The sequence below is a fragment of the Suncus etruscus genome, chromosome 7, assembly GCF_024139225.1.
Source record: "Suncus etruscus isolate mSunEtr1 chromosome 7, mSunEtr1.pri.cur, whole genome shotgun sequence".
Lineage (NCBI taxonomy): Eukaryota > Metazoa > Chordata > Mammalia > Eulipotyphla > Soricidae > Suncus > Suncus etruscus.
In genome coordinates, this window is record NC_064854.1 from 19,648,692 (window position 1) to 19,664,751 (window position 16,060).

The 16,060-nt window shown below is 49.1% G+C and overlaps 1 protein-coding gene and 1 non-coding gene across 4 annotated transcripts in view; both read left to right on the top strand.

Annotated features, from left to right (window-relative positions):
• CELF2 (CUGBP Elav-like family member 2) overlaps nucleotides 1–16,060 on the top strand; it is a 180,125-nt gene that overhangs the window by 76,729 nt on the left and 87,336 nt on the right. The gene's annotated exons all lie outside the window — the stretch shown is intronic.
• Nucleotides 12,667–12,833, top strand: LOC126014811 (U1 spliceosomal RNA). Its single transcript, XR_007497801.1, has one exon. It is a non-coding gene; the product is annotated as a U1 spliceosomal RNA (small nuclear RNA).

Below are 16,060 nucleotides of genomic sequence, written 5' to 3' on the forward strand. Positions count from 1 at the left end.
GTGAAATTGGAGCCAAAGCAAAAGCACAGCAGGGAGAGCATTTGCCTTGCATGCGGCCAACCCAGGTTGATCCTAGCATCCCATATTGTCCTCTTAGCCTGCCGGGAGTGATTTCTGAGCACAGAGCCATGTGTGGCCCAAACAGCACACAGATGCTGTTTCTCTGCTCTTGCCCAGCTCTGTTTTTGCAAAAGATTGATCTTTGTGGGACACACAGTTGTGGAAGGGTTCCTCTTTCTCTCCCCCATCTCAGTGCATCACATTTTCTTGCCCCTGGTCCTGGACTGCACTGAGTCATTCATTGCTCTCAAGTGGCACAGTGAGCACGTCAATCTGAGTGTAATCATGTGTGTGAGAGATTGGGGTGCCCAGGTGTGAATGTCTTTCACCGTCAGTGTCCAGTGATAGATTGTGGGATGCATGGTCTGTTTGACTTCTTCTCTGTCCTGCACACTCTTTCCCCCAAAAGAGTGCTTGCATTTGCAAAGAAGCAAAGCAATGAAGCCAAGACCAACCTGTTCAGCTCTTTTTTCTACTCCACACTCCTCACCCCTCATGTATCCAGCGGGAGGAAGGTGACCCCATGAGTAGTAGAAAGAGATTTGCCCCCTAGAGTGTATTCTAGCACCTCTGTCCATCCAGGCAAAAATTCCCAGGAAATAACAAGAGGCATTCAGCTGTTGATCATGTAAAGTTGTAGCTTTGAATGCAGTGCACCATTAATTGTATTTGGAACCTGTGTCTCAAATCTCAGTTCTTTTGAAAATAGTTCTCAAGGAAACTGTAGAAATTGAGGCCAGAGTAATAGCACAGTGGGAAGTGTTTGCCTTGCACGTGGCTGACCTGGATTTGATCCCCAGCATCCCATAGGCTCCCCGAGCCTGCCAGGAGTGATTCCTTAGCTCAGAGCTTAATCTACCTGTAGCCCTGCCTAAGGTACCTGACCTACCTGTAGCCCTGCCTGAGGAATCTGATTCACCTGTAGCCCCATGTAAGGTACCTGATCTACCCATCCTTCTACCTGTGGGACCTGCATTTCTGTATTTCCACCCAGGCATCTTCATGCCCTGGTGTCACCCTTGTGTGACCTCTTTCACCTCTCATCCTAGCCGTCATGCCCACAGTCACACCTGTTGTTCTGCCTGTCAAAGTTGCCTGACTTTGTCCTCCCTCGCAGAGCTCTGTGTCCTTCAAGTGAGGACCCTGAAAGGACTCCAGGGCTGGGACACCAGCATCAGGCAGGGTCAGGAACAAGATCCCGTTATCATGGAGTAGCTGTCCCGTTATCATGGAGTAGTAGTAGTGCATGGCTCCCTATGCACTGAGCTAGCATCTGAGCATGGATGTACTGGACTTGGAGCTCAGCCCACCTGCCTACCTATGGTCTCCTGTGTCCCCTGCAGAGGTGGTATCTTCCTCCAAAGAGACAAGGCATTGCCCATAGACACTTTGCTTGTCAATCCATGCCCACATATGAAAACTCCCAGGGAGAAAGCAGCTTTCTGAGCAGCTAGATCAAGATTTCAGCATGCATTAAAGCCAATGAAAGTTCTAGTCTTCGGTATTCCTCTGAGACATTCCTCTCTCTCCAGGAGTCGAACAAGTACCCTCTTGGGAGCACTGAGACGGTGGTTAGAGGGAACCAAAAGTAGGTCACATAACACTTGGAGATATCTCCTGAGATCGAATCCCCTCTCTGGTTGAAATGCTCGGGATGGAAAGCACATTAGAAGCCTCGGGATGTGAAGCCTTCTAAGCTCAATGCTTTACTAGATGATTTCTGGGGGTCCCTATCTTGCCACCTAGGACCCATAGCCCTTCATCAACAATGACTCACCCCTGATGCCACTGAAAAATGCAGAGTCAGCAAAATGGGGCATTGTCAGAACTCAGACGCACCTTCGTTTCAAAACCTGGGGAGCCCCTCGATCCATGGGGCAGGCTACAGAGGGACATCACTGCCACACGACGGGGGTGCATTTAAGATGTGGAGTTAACATGTCTGAGTTCTGGACATATCACTCTCGAGAGACCTCAGGACTTAATTCTTCCACTGCCTCATCTGTGGAGGAGCTAAACTATGTCCTCAAGTTTCTCCTCACCCTGGGGTCCTTAAATGTTTCCCTGGGGCCCACAGACCTGGCTCATTAATGTACATAATGTACTGGCCCCCATGTTTCTTGCATTACATAATTAAGGATGGGGCTGGATGGCGGTGGATGGCGATGGATTTCTTTCTGCCACTCCAGGCCACGTGGCTTCACAACCCCATTCAGCCGGTGAGTCCCAGGCCCAGGTGAAATCACTCACTCACACGCAGGCGTCAGGAAGCAACAACTTTATTCATGCCCTATCCACCATATGTGTGTGGCCTACTCATAACCTTTTAAGCATTCAGCCATTCTAGGCTAGCCCTGCATCTTATCCTCTTTTAAGCCATCTTCCCTTTGGGCTCCATGCGGCCCAAAGAGCCAAAGGGCCAAGGTCCAAAAGCCAGGGAGCCCAGCCGAGCAAAGAGAGGAACGGCAAAAAAGCCGAATCCCCTGGCTCAGAGGTTTATCTATTCTTTTCAAGACCCCTCCCAGGAACCTCCCAGGAATGGGCCGGGTCTTGCAGGTAGGGTTACACCTACTATCCGGTTCCCAAGACCCCTCCCAGAAATGGGTGGGTCTTGGGTACACTACATTCAATGTTAATGAGAACTTTCCATGTTCTTCTTGTTTCTCTGCCTCCCAAAACCCAACATAATTGGCCTTTGCTTTGCCAAGCTGGGTCCCCCAATATCTCAGTCTTTAGCGAGTCCCAGCCACTCTCCTTGTCATCATGGACCTGACTCCTGTTCCCTGTTGCTCCTCTTATGGCCCTGAGCTAGTACGTCATGCACAACCTCACAAAACCCCGTCAGGTGGATCACAGCATTGAGCACATGCCAGACAGAAGATGGGAGGGTCACAGTGATGGACAAATCAGGTGAGGACCAGGACAGGAGCACGAGGGGATGTGTCATGGCAGGATACTGGAGGCAGTGACAGGAATAGATGGATGGATGAATGACAATAGTCTCTGCCCGCAGCAATCACCCGCAATCAGCAATCAGACCCTTCTGCAAAGTCAAGAGAGGAAGTAGTGTTACCTATAACGTGTGTCTGGCTGCTTCCTGTATGCACTGAAGGTCCCTAGCACTGGACAATTTAAGTTCCAACCTCTCTGACTCCTTGTCTCATGCTGTCACCCCAGGACTTGATTTGGCCCCCTCTGTAGAAACATTTCCCAGGAGTGCAAATAGGGCAAGAAAGTGTTGCACTGGATCATCACCACAAGGAATCAGGTTACAGGCCCCAACTCTGTTTCAGGAAGGGTTCAGGGCAGGGGACATTACAGTGGGCAAGGTCTTCAGGGGTCCCCTGAGCCCCACCAGAAGTTATCTATGACCACAGAACCAGGAATAGCCACTGGGCACTACCATGCCTACCGCACCCCTCAAAAACATATGATCAGGGAGGGCAGAGTGATGGCACTGCGGGAGTGTCTTGCATGTAGCCAACCTGAGTTCAATCTCCATCATCCCATAAGGTCCCCCAAAAACCAGCAGGAGTGATTCCTAAACTCAGAGTCATGAGTAACTGTTGAGTACCCACCAGGTGTAGACTAAGAAACAAAGCAAAAAAAAAAAAAACACATATAGGCAGGTATGTGCATGCCTTTGCTTGATACATGGAGATTGTAGGAAGCCAAGATGTCGAAACAGGGGTGTCTGCTCAGCAGAGGAGCCCACTTTCCAGTGTACTCAGACATGTTCTCCTGCTTAGGTAGCTGACCCACCATGCTGTGGTCGAAAGGGGCCAGCTGTGGTCAGATCTATGAGTCACTCCACCTTTTGCCCAAGTCCAGAACCCATTGACGACTTAAGTGGGGGTGTAGAAACTGGGGCTGAACAGATGGGGGTTAATCGGTAATTATCACATTTTTCCAGCACAGTTTTAGCAATTATATTCAACGTGTTCCATTTTTTTTTTTGGAAACCCAGTGTAATAGCATTATAATTAATAACACCAAAGATAGGCTCCATGAGTTAAGTCATGAAAATGAATTGCCGTCTTGGCTCTACAGCCTTCCTCAGCTACATGGAGGAGTTCTAGAAGGAGCGTTGAATCCACCCAGGATGGTACTCGGATAGAGGGTGACTGGGTACCGAAAGCAGTGCAGTGTTGAACAGTTGAACAGTTTCTTTTCTTTTCTTATTTTGTTTGTTTGTTTGTTTGTTTGTTTGTTTTTGGGCAACACCTGGCAGTGCTCAGAGATTACTCCTGGCTATCTGCTCAGAAATAGCTCCTGGGTTGGGCCCGGAGAGATAGCACAGCGGTGTTTGCTTTGCAAGCAGCCGATCCAGGACCAAAGGTGGTTGGTTCGAATCCCGGTGTTCCATATGGTCCCCTGTGCCTGCCAGGAGCTATTTCTGAGCAGACAGCCAGGAGTAACCCCTGAGCACCGCCGGGTGTGGCCCAAAAACCAAAAAAAAAAAAAAAAGAAAGAAAAAAGAAATAGCTCCTGGAAGTCATGGAGGACCATATGGACACAGGGATTCGAACCAACCATCTTAGGTCCTGGGTCAGCTGCTTGCAAGGCAAACACCTCTGTACTATCTCTCTGGCCCTGAACAGTTTCTTTTAAAAGCATCCAAATATCATTGCCCGGTTATCTTTCCATCTTTCTAAGGATCTTCTGACTCTTTCCACTTTGCTTATGACTTTAAAATTCTAAATTATTAAAAAAAAGAATACTTCAAGAAAGCTTCTCTTGGCCAAACATAGTTTGAAAAATGAGCTAGGGAGGAAAGCCTGTTAAAATTCGGAGTTATTTTTGAGTTGTGGATCTGCTTTTCGGAGGTATCGTTAGCAGCTACTGAGAGATCTTGTGTTAATATTCAGGGCAGTTCATGCTGAAAGGGGCCGTGATAGCGTTTTCTTATAAATAGTTGAGTTCATTGGGCAATGCATGAGACTTTCATACAGATGATGTGGTTTTCATCTGGAACTTAAGCCTGTGCTGAGCAAATGTTATCACCCCATCATTTGTGAATCATTTCAACGGAACTAATTTCCCCACCGTCCTTCGAGTAGCTTCGTGTTTTCTTTGTTTGGTTTTTGTTTGGATGCTATACCCAGCGATGCTCAGAGTTACTCCTGGCTCTGCACTCAGGAATCACTCCTGGCAGGCTCAGGGGACCATATGGGATGCTGGGGGTCAAACCCAGGTCGGTCACATGCAAGACAAATGACCTCCATGCCATGCTATCACCCTAAGCCCTGAATGGCCTTTTTTTTTAACTTCTACGCTTATTGCTTCCTGGAACACTAGGGTTAGCATGACTTACCCCCCACTGGCGCACACACACACACACACACACACACACACACACACACACCAGCCCTCCTCCCCCAACTCCCTCCCCTCATAAGCCTTTCAGCTCCAGGCAACTTGGATTCCCTTTGAACTGACTTTGAACCTTCAGGAAACAAATTTTCTTCATCAGGAAGAAAACGATGCACTAGGGGAATGAAAAAAAAGACCGACTTCTGCTTGCTTCTTGAGACTGAATATCTTCACAGGGGCTAAATTGTTGTTTTTGTGACCAGTATTGTGTCCTGACATCTCAGTGCTGTGGCCTTAGGAGGGAGATACCCATTGTCCCGTTCCTTTCATCTGCTCTGTTTGGAGGCTCCTTCCTGCAGGGAAAACCCTTCCCTGCCCTCAGCCAAGATGCCAAGGTTCCCTGTCCTGGGAACTGTCCGTGGTCCTGGGCTCAGAGCTTTGCTCTTAGGGCTGCCATGAGTTCAGGATTTATAGAGGATAAAGAGAAAGTCGTTGATGAGCCCCTCAAAGTTAAGGAATGTTTGGTCCAAGGAAGGACACTCAGGGGCAGCCCTCACCTATAGAACTGGAGGGCAGCAGTGTTGAGTTCATCCTGGTACCCACAGGGTATTCAGAGAGACATATGGGCCAGGTGGTTAAAAATGGGGTTCAGAAATTAGGCCACATACCCACTGCTGAGTGGGCTTGCCTGTTCTGAAGGGCTTGAAGATTCTTCAAAGGAGCTGGAAAAAGATTTTGAGAAACTGGAACCCCACATGCTGCTTTAGACTCCTCTGGAAGTCCCTTGGGAAATGGGTGAGTGAGTTCCAGAGACAGCCCTAGAGTTGGGATAAGACAAAATCATCTGTCCTGGGCTCCTCCTCAGGCTCTTTGCTATTGACTTTGGAGTGGAAAAGCAATCAATCACTGTTTATTTATTTCCTTCTCAGCGCCTTTGTTGGGGTGCTAATGTGCTTTGACGGATGAAGTTGAGAAGCCAAAGAGCCATTAGACTTGGTTCCTGCCCTCAAGACATTTAACCTCTAGTTGGAATATATATATATATATATATATATATATATATATATGTATGTATATGTATATATATAAAACGTATATAATGAAAACTTCCATTGTAGCAATGTAGGCAGAAGGCTGCTTCCCAGGGCACATGCATAAGGAGGTTCTCCCAACTCAGTTTCTCATCACCCCATCCTCTGGGACTAAGTGTCATCCTGGTGGTACAATGTTATTTTTCCACTCAGTATCTCTCTTCTTAATATAATTGTGTACAGTGCAGGATCGATGGCTTCAAGTGCTGCCAGAAACATAGGCTTTATTGGGCAGTGCAACCAGAAGCAGCTCTCTAGCATTACGAGATGTGTGTGTGCGCACACACATTCACACACTCATACAATCACACACTCACACAATCCACAACCACACACACTCAATGAGTCACTCATACTCAAGGCTTTCCCCAACTTTGGCCTCCAGAAGAATATCTCAAGATCCATCTTTGACTTTGCATCATCTTTAATGAAAACACATTCCCTTCCAAAGGCAGCTGGGGATATTCAAACAGAAACGCTTCTAGTGGCGAAACATCTTTCTTACCTTATTCCTCCAAAGAAAATAGAAAAAGAATTCCATAAAATGCCTAGCTTTGCAGGAGAGAATGCTATCAATCTTATATCCCGCCCCCTCCACCAAGACACGCCCCCTCAACTTGTAGCTCCGCCCCTCAGCTTTCAGCCCCTCACCTTGCTTGCTGTCCAGCCCCTTCGTATTTCAGTTCCACCTTTAGTTTGCTGCAACCAACTCCTTTGCTTAAAGCCCCACCCATCAGATTTTGGTTCTGCCCACGAGCTTGCAGCCCCATGCCCAGGGAGGAAGGCATCTTGTTGCCCTAATAATTCATCCCACGTACATTTATTTTCTCTGTCTTTCCGGGTTCAGTTCCAGCTGCAGGCCTCAGGTCAGAGTGTTTAATATGGACAATAACTAGTAAAAAAAAATGTCCCCTGATAACATTGGGGCAAGCTTCACCATGTTTGCTCCTGAACAACATTCCCAGCTCCTACAGCATTTACACTCAGTATCTGGCTAATTTATGGCATGGCCAGGGCATCAGCCAGGTTGCTAGTAGGACAGGACGGGGTGAAATGGAAAGCTCTCATGCTTGCATTGAGTGGCATCATGGGCAAAATACATGAGGCGAAGCACGCACACTGCGGTTTGATGAGGCAATGATAGGTTTGGCCTCGGGACATAAAATTATGTGGCTGCTCAGGGCCAGAGAGCCTTGCACAAGATCGCTGAACTTGAGCTGCTTAGTGCAAGGAAACTGTAGCTTCTTCCTGTGGAATCATAACACTCATAGTGCAAAGTGGGGACGGAAGAAAGGAAGGAAGAAAGGAAGGGAGGGAGGGAGGGAGGAAGGAAGGAAGGAAGGAAGGAAGGAAGGAAGGAAGGAAGGAAGGAAGGAAGGAAGGAAGGAAGGAAGGAAGGAAGGAAGGAAGGAAGGAAGGAAGGAAGGAAAGGAGGAAGGAAGGGAGGGAGGAAGGAAGGAAGGAAGGAAGGAAGGAAGGAAGGAAGGAAGGAAGGAAGGAAGGAAGGAAGGAAGGAAGGAAGGAAGGAAGGAAGGAAGGAAGGAAGGAAGGAAAGAGGGAGAAAGGGAGGAAGGAAGGAAGGAAGGAAGGAAGGAAGGAAGGAAGGAAGGAAGGAAGGAAGGAAGGAAGGAAGGAAGGAAGGAAGGAAGGAAGGAAAGAGGGAGAAAGGAAGGGAGGGAGGAAGGAAGGAAGGAAGGAAGGAAGGGAGGGAGGGAGGGAGGGAGGAAGGAATGGAGGGAGGGAGGGAGGAATGGAGGGAGGGAGGAAGGAATGGAGGGAGGGAGGGAGGAATGGAGGGAGGGAGGGAGGGAGGGAGGAAGGAAGGAAGGAAGGAAGGAAGGAAGGAAGGAAGGAAGGAAGGAAGGAAGGAAGGAATGGAGGGAGGGAGGGAGGAATGGAGGGAGGGAGGGAGGGAGGGAGGAAGGAAGGAAGGAAGGAAGGAAGGAAGGAAGGGAGGGAGGGAGGGAGGGAGGGAGGGAGGGAGGGAGGGAGGAACGAAGGGAGGGAGGGAGGAAGGAAGGAACGGAGGGAGGGAGGGAGGAAGGAAGGAACGGAGGGAGGGAGGGAGGAAGGAAGGAACGGAGGGAGGGAGGGAGGAAGGAAGGAACGGAGGGAGGGAGGGAGGAAGGAAGGAACGGAGGGAGGGAGGGAGGGAGGAAGGAAGGAACGGAGGGAGGGAGGGAGGAAGGAAGGAACAGAGGGAGGGAGGGAGGGAGGAAGGAAGGAAGGAAGCTCAGGGCCAATGTACAGAAACATTGATCATGTGTGACTTTTACATATTGAGGAACAACCAAACTTAGTAGTGCTGGGGGCAGCTCAGGAGCTGCAATCTCCAATGCTTAGGGGCACCATATGGTGTTGGGAATTGAACCAGAATTTTCTGCTTGCCAGGTGAGCCTTCCACCCCTGTTGACTGTAAGGTTTAAAAACAAAAGTTTCAAATATATATATATATATATAGTACTTAGTCCATGCCCACCCCTGACCTACTGAAACACTAAGGATTACAGACCCTAAAAGATTTCAGAGTCTCACAGAGAGAAAGACTCTTCTGTGTGTTATTTCCCTGTGGATGACAGCGCTACCCAGCACTCAGATTGGAATCAGAGTAAATCCCTCCACTTGGCCTACCAAAATGCAGCAGTGTATCTCCAAAGGCAGTCTGTTCATGGAGCATTTCCCTTCAGGACCCAGAACCCCGCATTCTTTATGGTCAGGACACACTGACCATAACATACAGAAAGAAACAGGCCAATGGTCCACATATGGAACAGTACAAATGAGTGGCCTTGCTGAGGCCCCAGGTCTTGCCATTGCTTCCTGAAGGAATCTCAGGCATCCGTGTGGTGGAAACAATTGCATATCTCCTGGAGTGAGCCTGACAGTGACTGAGGCATGGCTGGGATTGCTAAGTCGCTCAGAAAAATCCTTTGTGCTGACCCAGCCAACAGCACTAAGTGTGCCTGCCCGAGGACTCCCCCAGTTTGGAAACATAATCACCTGACAAGTGATTGCACTTAATAGGAGGGTCTGGGGAGAGGGTTGCTCAGTGCATCACCCCTAAGGCTGAATTCTGAACAAAGACAAAGCTACACTCTGGGCATCAGCAGATCTTTCAGACAGCTCCAAAGAAGAGAGTAGTGGGGGAAGGGAGACATGCAGGAAGTGGAGAACAGAGGTGACCCAGAAGGCCTCTGGGCTGCTGGAAAAGAAGGAGGAGCAGGACAAACTCTCTTCTCCCCCAAATTGTTAGGCAGCCACAGTTAAACCTTGCTCAGAGTTGACAAAACATAGAGTTGCTGGCTTGCTTTTCTCCTTCCTTCAGCATCTTTATGAGTTGGGCTTAGGTCTTCTTCAGTGCAGTTCACACTATGGGTGTGTTTGGGCTATGCCAAGTGGCAGCCACCAGGAAACAAAGCTGACTTTCCAGTGACAGAAACAAATATTCTAGATAGTAGTCAGTGCTTCGCCACAGCCATTTTTGAGGTAATGGCTCATGTAAAACCAGGCCAGAGTTGAAGCACCTCAGATTTGACTTAGACCTCAGAGAAATCACCTGTATTCCTTGCAAAGACACAGAAGGTGTTCTTCCTGGGACTTGCTCTCTGCCGGAAAGAAATGCTCTGAGTCCTTTGCAGGATGTCTGGAAGAAGAAAACTCGAGGCACACAGCAGCAAACCCCCTGTCTCCTTCATTGCTTTTCTTAGATATCTTATAGACACTCAGCCATCATTAATGGTGAGTGGGTTTATGGGTGGATAGTGGGTAGATAAGTAGGTGGGTGAATGGATAGATTGGTGGATGGATGGATAGATTGGTGGAGGGAGGGAAGGAGGGAGGGAGGGAGGGAAGGAGGGAGGGAGGGAGGGAGGGAGAAAGGGAGAGGTGGGTAGATGGTAGGTGGATGGATGAAGGGATGGATAGGAAGATGGCTGGATGAAGGGATGGATGGATGGATGGATGGATGGATGGATGGATGGATGGATGGATGGATGCATGGATGGATGCATGGATGGATGGATAGGTAGATGGATGGTTGGATGAATATATAGGTAGATTGGTGGATTGATGGAAGGATGGATTGGTGGATGGATGCATAGATACACGAGTAGGCCGATGGATGAATAAGTAAATGGATGTAGGGATGAATAGGTAGGTGGATAAATGTAAGGATAGATGGTTCAGGTACTATATTAGAAGTATTTTACATGCACTTTTATGTAGTTTCTAGAAACCTTCTAGTACATAGGGGATCAGCCTTTATACTCCCCAGATTCCTTCTTTAACACCTAGCAACACCTCTAGTGAGGGGAAAACATGGGCCATGTAGTACATAAACCCTGCTATCTTTTAAAAGGGTACATGCATAATCAAGCTTTCTCTTTACTTTAGATGTTCTTTCTTTTCATCACCCCTCATATGTACCCAGCAGAGACTGCACAAGGTCTGATGTGACACATGTGATAGTGGGACTCATTGAGAATCTCCCATCGCAGACAGAGAAGGCATATTGGTTGCCACTTATGTTACAGACTCGACTTTCCCCCTCTTGTCTAATGACTCAGTGTCCCTTGTGGGGCCTGTGGATGGCAGAGAGAAGGAGAAGGTGGACTTGGGAGAACCTCAGGGTGTTGTTTCCTGCTGGCCATACGCTCCTCTCTCTCCTTGTTAACAGTATTCCTAAATCTACTCAGGAAGAGCCTTTAAGATTTCTCCCTTCCTGGGTAGAATCGCTACAATTGCTTCCTGCTCACAGCCACGTCCCTGGGTGCCTCTGCCTAGGCAGCATGACCCTGGCCTGTTCCACTGGGATCTGGGAAGTGCCAATGCAGACTTGGCAGCCACCCAGGATTGTGGCAGGGAGAGAGAGGGCAGGAGAGCTCAGCGCAGATGTGCCGAGTGAGAAGATGGAGAATTCGCAAGGGCTGGCTTCTCATGCAGGGCTCTGACCCAGTGGGTAGCAATCTGTAGACACCACTCGAAGTTTTGATGGTGCCTGAACCAAGGGCTCTATGCTGCCTGTTTTCACACACACAACACACACACACACACACACACACACACACACACACACATCCATTCACAGGTGCCAGGCTCGTGACTTGCACACGAAGATGCTCTAGGGCAGCGTTCCCAGATGTATTTGGCCTCCTGCCCTCTTTTCAGAAAAAGAAATCAGGAAATCAGTAAGAATCAGCCTTATTTGAGGGGGGAAAATATGGCAATGGGCAGAAAGCGCCCCCTAGTGGCTTCCAACACTACTGCTACTCCCAAAGGTGATTCCAGCATCCTCCACCTCCATGATATAACCCATCTTGGGGGAACACTAATTTCAGGGATGAGCTAGGAAGGAACAGGGGGTGGATTTAAGATGTCCCTCAACACTGGAACCAGAGGGTTTGTGCCTGTGAAGGAAGGTGCCCCAGGATAGAGTCACCGGCTGGCCCCTTTTCTGCCCTTGCCTTCACCCAATGGATGCTCATGGAACCTGACATGGGGGCCGAGGTCCATATCTATAAGTCCCCTTGCATGTAGACATTGGAGGACCCCATGTTTACAGTTTGTTGGCCCCAGAGGTAGGAGTAACTGTGTCATACTCTGACCCCAGGAGCATCTCATTGAAAATCAAAATGCCCATGAGGAAGCCAGACACTCCCAGCCTCTAGGTACAGTCCCCATGTGCAGGGCAGGACACATCTGCTGGACAATGATGACCTGTCTAAGAGAGCCTGGGTCAGACCACTCAGGCCAGCCCATTGGATCCTCTACTCTGGTGTAGATTGTTCTTTAAAAAAAAAGTAGAGAATGGGGGGGCTGGAAAGATAACATGGAGGTAGGGCATTTGCCTTGCATGCAGAAGGATGGTGGTTCGAATCCCGACATCCCATATGGTCTCTGAGCCTGCCAGGAGCGATTTCTGAGCGTAGAGTCAGGTGTAACCCCTGAGTGCTTTTTTGTGGCCCAAAAATCAAAAAAATAATAATAATAAGTAGGAATGAGCTGACTGAATTCTTGGGAACAGGATGTTCTGGAACACATCTCTGTGTATCACAGGGAGGTGATGGTGGGTTACCCTGTGGCTGGAAAACTATTTCTTTGAACATCTGACATACATGTGCTTATAACCATCAAAAGTAAGTGCCAGATGCACCTTATTCCTGTTAACATGCACAGCAAGTTGGAGTCTTAAAATGTCATGAATATACTTACCTGGTAGGGGAGATACCATGATCACGAAGGTGGTTTCTCCAGGGCGAGCTTATCCATTGCACTCTGGATGTGCTGACCCCTGTGATTTCCCCAAATGTGTGAAACTCTGTTGCATAATTAATTTGTGGTAGTGGGGGACTGTGTTCGCGCACTCTCCTATTAAAAATAATGTAACAAATAGGCAACCCTCCCTTGGCACGATTGGCCCTGTCCCATCAGAAACGGACACTGTTCATGTGCTTCGCTGGCATGTGTCCCACTGAAGAAGGCTGAGAGCTTAGGGTCACTGAGAGCCGCATTTTCACATCCACTCACCAGACTTGCCAGTGGGCACAGAAGTTACCTGGCAAAATCAAACCACGGGCCCTCGCCTTGCCTGGTGGCCACTAAGATTCTATGCACTTCTCTGCCCTCAGAAAAGATGGAGTCATGCAACTGACTACCGTGTGTTTGGATCTGGGGAACATCCTATAGAAGAATGTCAGTCAGAGGGAGGGAAACAAACTCGGAATGGTCCCTCGAGTGTGGGGAGAAAGAAACTTCCTAGGGAAATATCGTGTCCAAAAGCAGAGATAGTGCAATGGGGAGGGCTCTTGCCTTGCATGCAGCTGACCTAAATTCAATCCCCAGCATCCCTTAGCATCCCCTGAGTCAGCCAGGAATGATTTCTAAGTGCAGAGCCAGGAGTGATTCCTGAGTACAGAGTTATGAGTAACCCCTGAGCACCACCAGATGTGCCACTCCCCCCCAAAAAATGTTAAAAAAAAAAAAAAAAACATTGAAACAAAGAGCAGGAGTGTTGGTCCTCAGCAGGAAGCCTGCCACTGGGTATGAGGTGCAGGATTAGTAGGGGAATAGGGACATTAGGATGGTGTGGGATGAGGAACTTGCCTGCCACAGAGGCTAGCCCAGGGTAGGAGAGAAATGGGGCCATGTGCTGAGGGTGGTGAAAACTGGTGAAGAGATTGGGTGTTGAACTGCTGAAATTCAATCATGTCCATCTTTGTATCTTTGTCATTCATGGTAATTCAGTGGGTTTTTTGTGTTTGTTTGTTTTAATGGCCCCGTGCATTAAAGGCTGATTTCAAACACATCCTGCAGCGCTCAAATCAGGATTTTTAGCCTCAGAGACTTCCAGGCTGCTGGGAAAGGGTATGTGATGCATGGATTTCTCCAGGCGTGGTTGTGGCTATTGAGGACTGACCGGGCAGGTAGGTCAGACAGGGCAGAGTGAATATCCCCAACCAGGAAATGAACCCTGATGCGGGATGTGGGCCGTGATCTGCCTGCCCCCATCTGCAAACCTCGAAGGCAGCACCCTCCGGAGTGGACATAGCGCTTCCTGCCGGAGAGTCACAGAGACATGTTAATCCAGGCCAAGGGCAGACCTGCTCTTATGGCAGGTCTTTTTCACGGGGGTCAGTGTCCCCACGGTGCCCTTTCTCATCCTCGAGAAGCAGGGTTTCCTAAAAGGCGCATCTTTATTTAGATGTGGAGCCCATGGAGGCGTGTTAATAATGGATGGGTTCGGGCGTAAGTGGGTCCGTAATTCATTTCACCGTTTTCCTGTCAGGGTTTGCAATGTTATTGTTAATTAAAGGAGGAGAAAGGGGAAAGGGAAAAAAGGAGAAAATGCTCTCTCCCTCCCAGCTGCTCTGGAGATATGACCTTGCTGTTCGCAGGCTGTCTTCTGTGTCGAGGGCCAGGTGCAGGGAAGGAAGATATGCCGGTCATGCTGTGCCTGAACCTAGTTCTGTTCCCAATGCCACATGTCCCATGGCATGAGCAGGGCTGCAGCCTTGGGCTTTCGCATTTGAACCAGCCAGCCATGTTGGCCAAGAATCTTGGGCAGTAACCCCAGGAATTCTGGCCACAGTTTGGAAGACCCTCCAAATAAACAAAGCCCCTGATTGCCCTAGTAGCTGGCCAATAATGTCAAGTGAGTAAGTGAAAATTTGCTTTAGTGAGAGCCCGGAGCAGTAGGGTACATGCAAGGCACAAAGCCACGCTAGGTTTGATCCCCAGCACCTGTATGGTTCTCCAAGTACTGCCAGAAGTGATTACTGAGTTCAGAGTCAGGAATATGGGGGTGGGGGGAAGATGAAAGGAAGAGTCAAATATGTGAGCCCCCCATGAGGCTGGAGCAATAGCACAGCAGTAGGGTGTTTGCCTTGCATGCAGCCAACCGAGTATGGACATGGGTTAAATTCCCGGCATCCCATATGGTCCCCCAAGCCTGCCAGGAGCGATTTCTGGGTGTATAGCCAGGAATAACCCCTGAGTACTTCTGGGTGTGGCCAAAAAAAACACAAAATAATGTGAACCCCAACCTCCCATGATACTTGGGGCACTTCAGCACAGAGCATAGGACATTTCTCCATCAAACATGGCCCCTAACTACCCTCCATGTCTGTCTACTTACTCTCAACCCTAAGAAGAGCCAAACTGCCTGCTTACCTATGGTCAAGCCTGTTCTCCTTAAACAATAGCATGGAAAGGATCCCAAACCCACACACGCACACACACACAAATGTGCACACACGCACACAGAGGCAACCTCGGTGGCAATTTGCGCTTTTGCTCTTGGAATCACCATTAAGGCTCCTCCGAGCACCAGCAGCGCGTCTCCGATTTATTTCCCCCGCGTCTCACTCCCATCTCTGGGAGGAGTCTCTTTAGCAAATATTGTCAATTCGGGAAAATGATGCTTGTAATTTCGGTTGCCCCAGTTTGGAGCTGTCACTCCCCCTCCCCTGAAGGACTGGCGTAATATGCCATCCCAGGCATATTACGTCCCAGGCATATCCCAGGCGGCGGTGGCAGTGGCACCGTGATGAATGCCAAAAGTAATGAATGCACTAATTCAGAAAGCCAGGTCATGTCGCAGGTGAGTGCCCAGAGCTGCCTGCTTGTGGCTCTCCCAGCGATGAGCCAAAGGAAGGAATGGCATGGAGGGCCCAGTTTCTGTGGGGGGTGTGCAGGTGAGTGAAGGCCATGCATTTCAGAAAAAGCACTATATGGTTTGTGTGCTCTGGGTTGAGACCAGCTGCTCGACCTGTTTCTAGGCACCACACATGGCGTCCCCATGTCCCTTAACACAGAGTTAGGGAGTGTGGTCCATGCATGACCAGCCTTGGTGCCCCTTATACAGGCTGACTCGTTGGAAAGAAGATTCATGTCACCAGCCATCTTCAGCCCAGAGTTGGAAATTTTAGATCCTGCCCAGATGTGCTACTGGCAGTTGGGATTTCTCGTGCCCTCCATGGGTAGCAGCTAAGACATAGATGCCAGCAGGCAGCGTGATGGAGCTGGTGAGGTCCCAGCCCTCTGCTAGTGGGTGAGTTTGGTGTCTGCTTTGATCCTGCCTTGCTTCAGTTGGAAGAGGG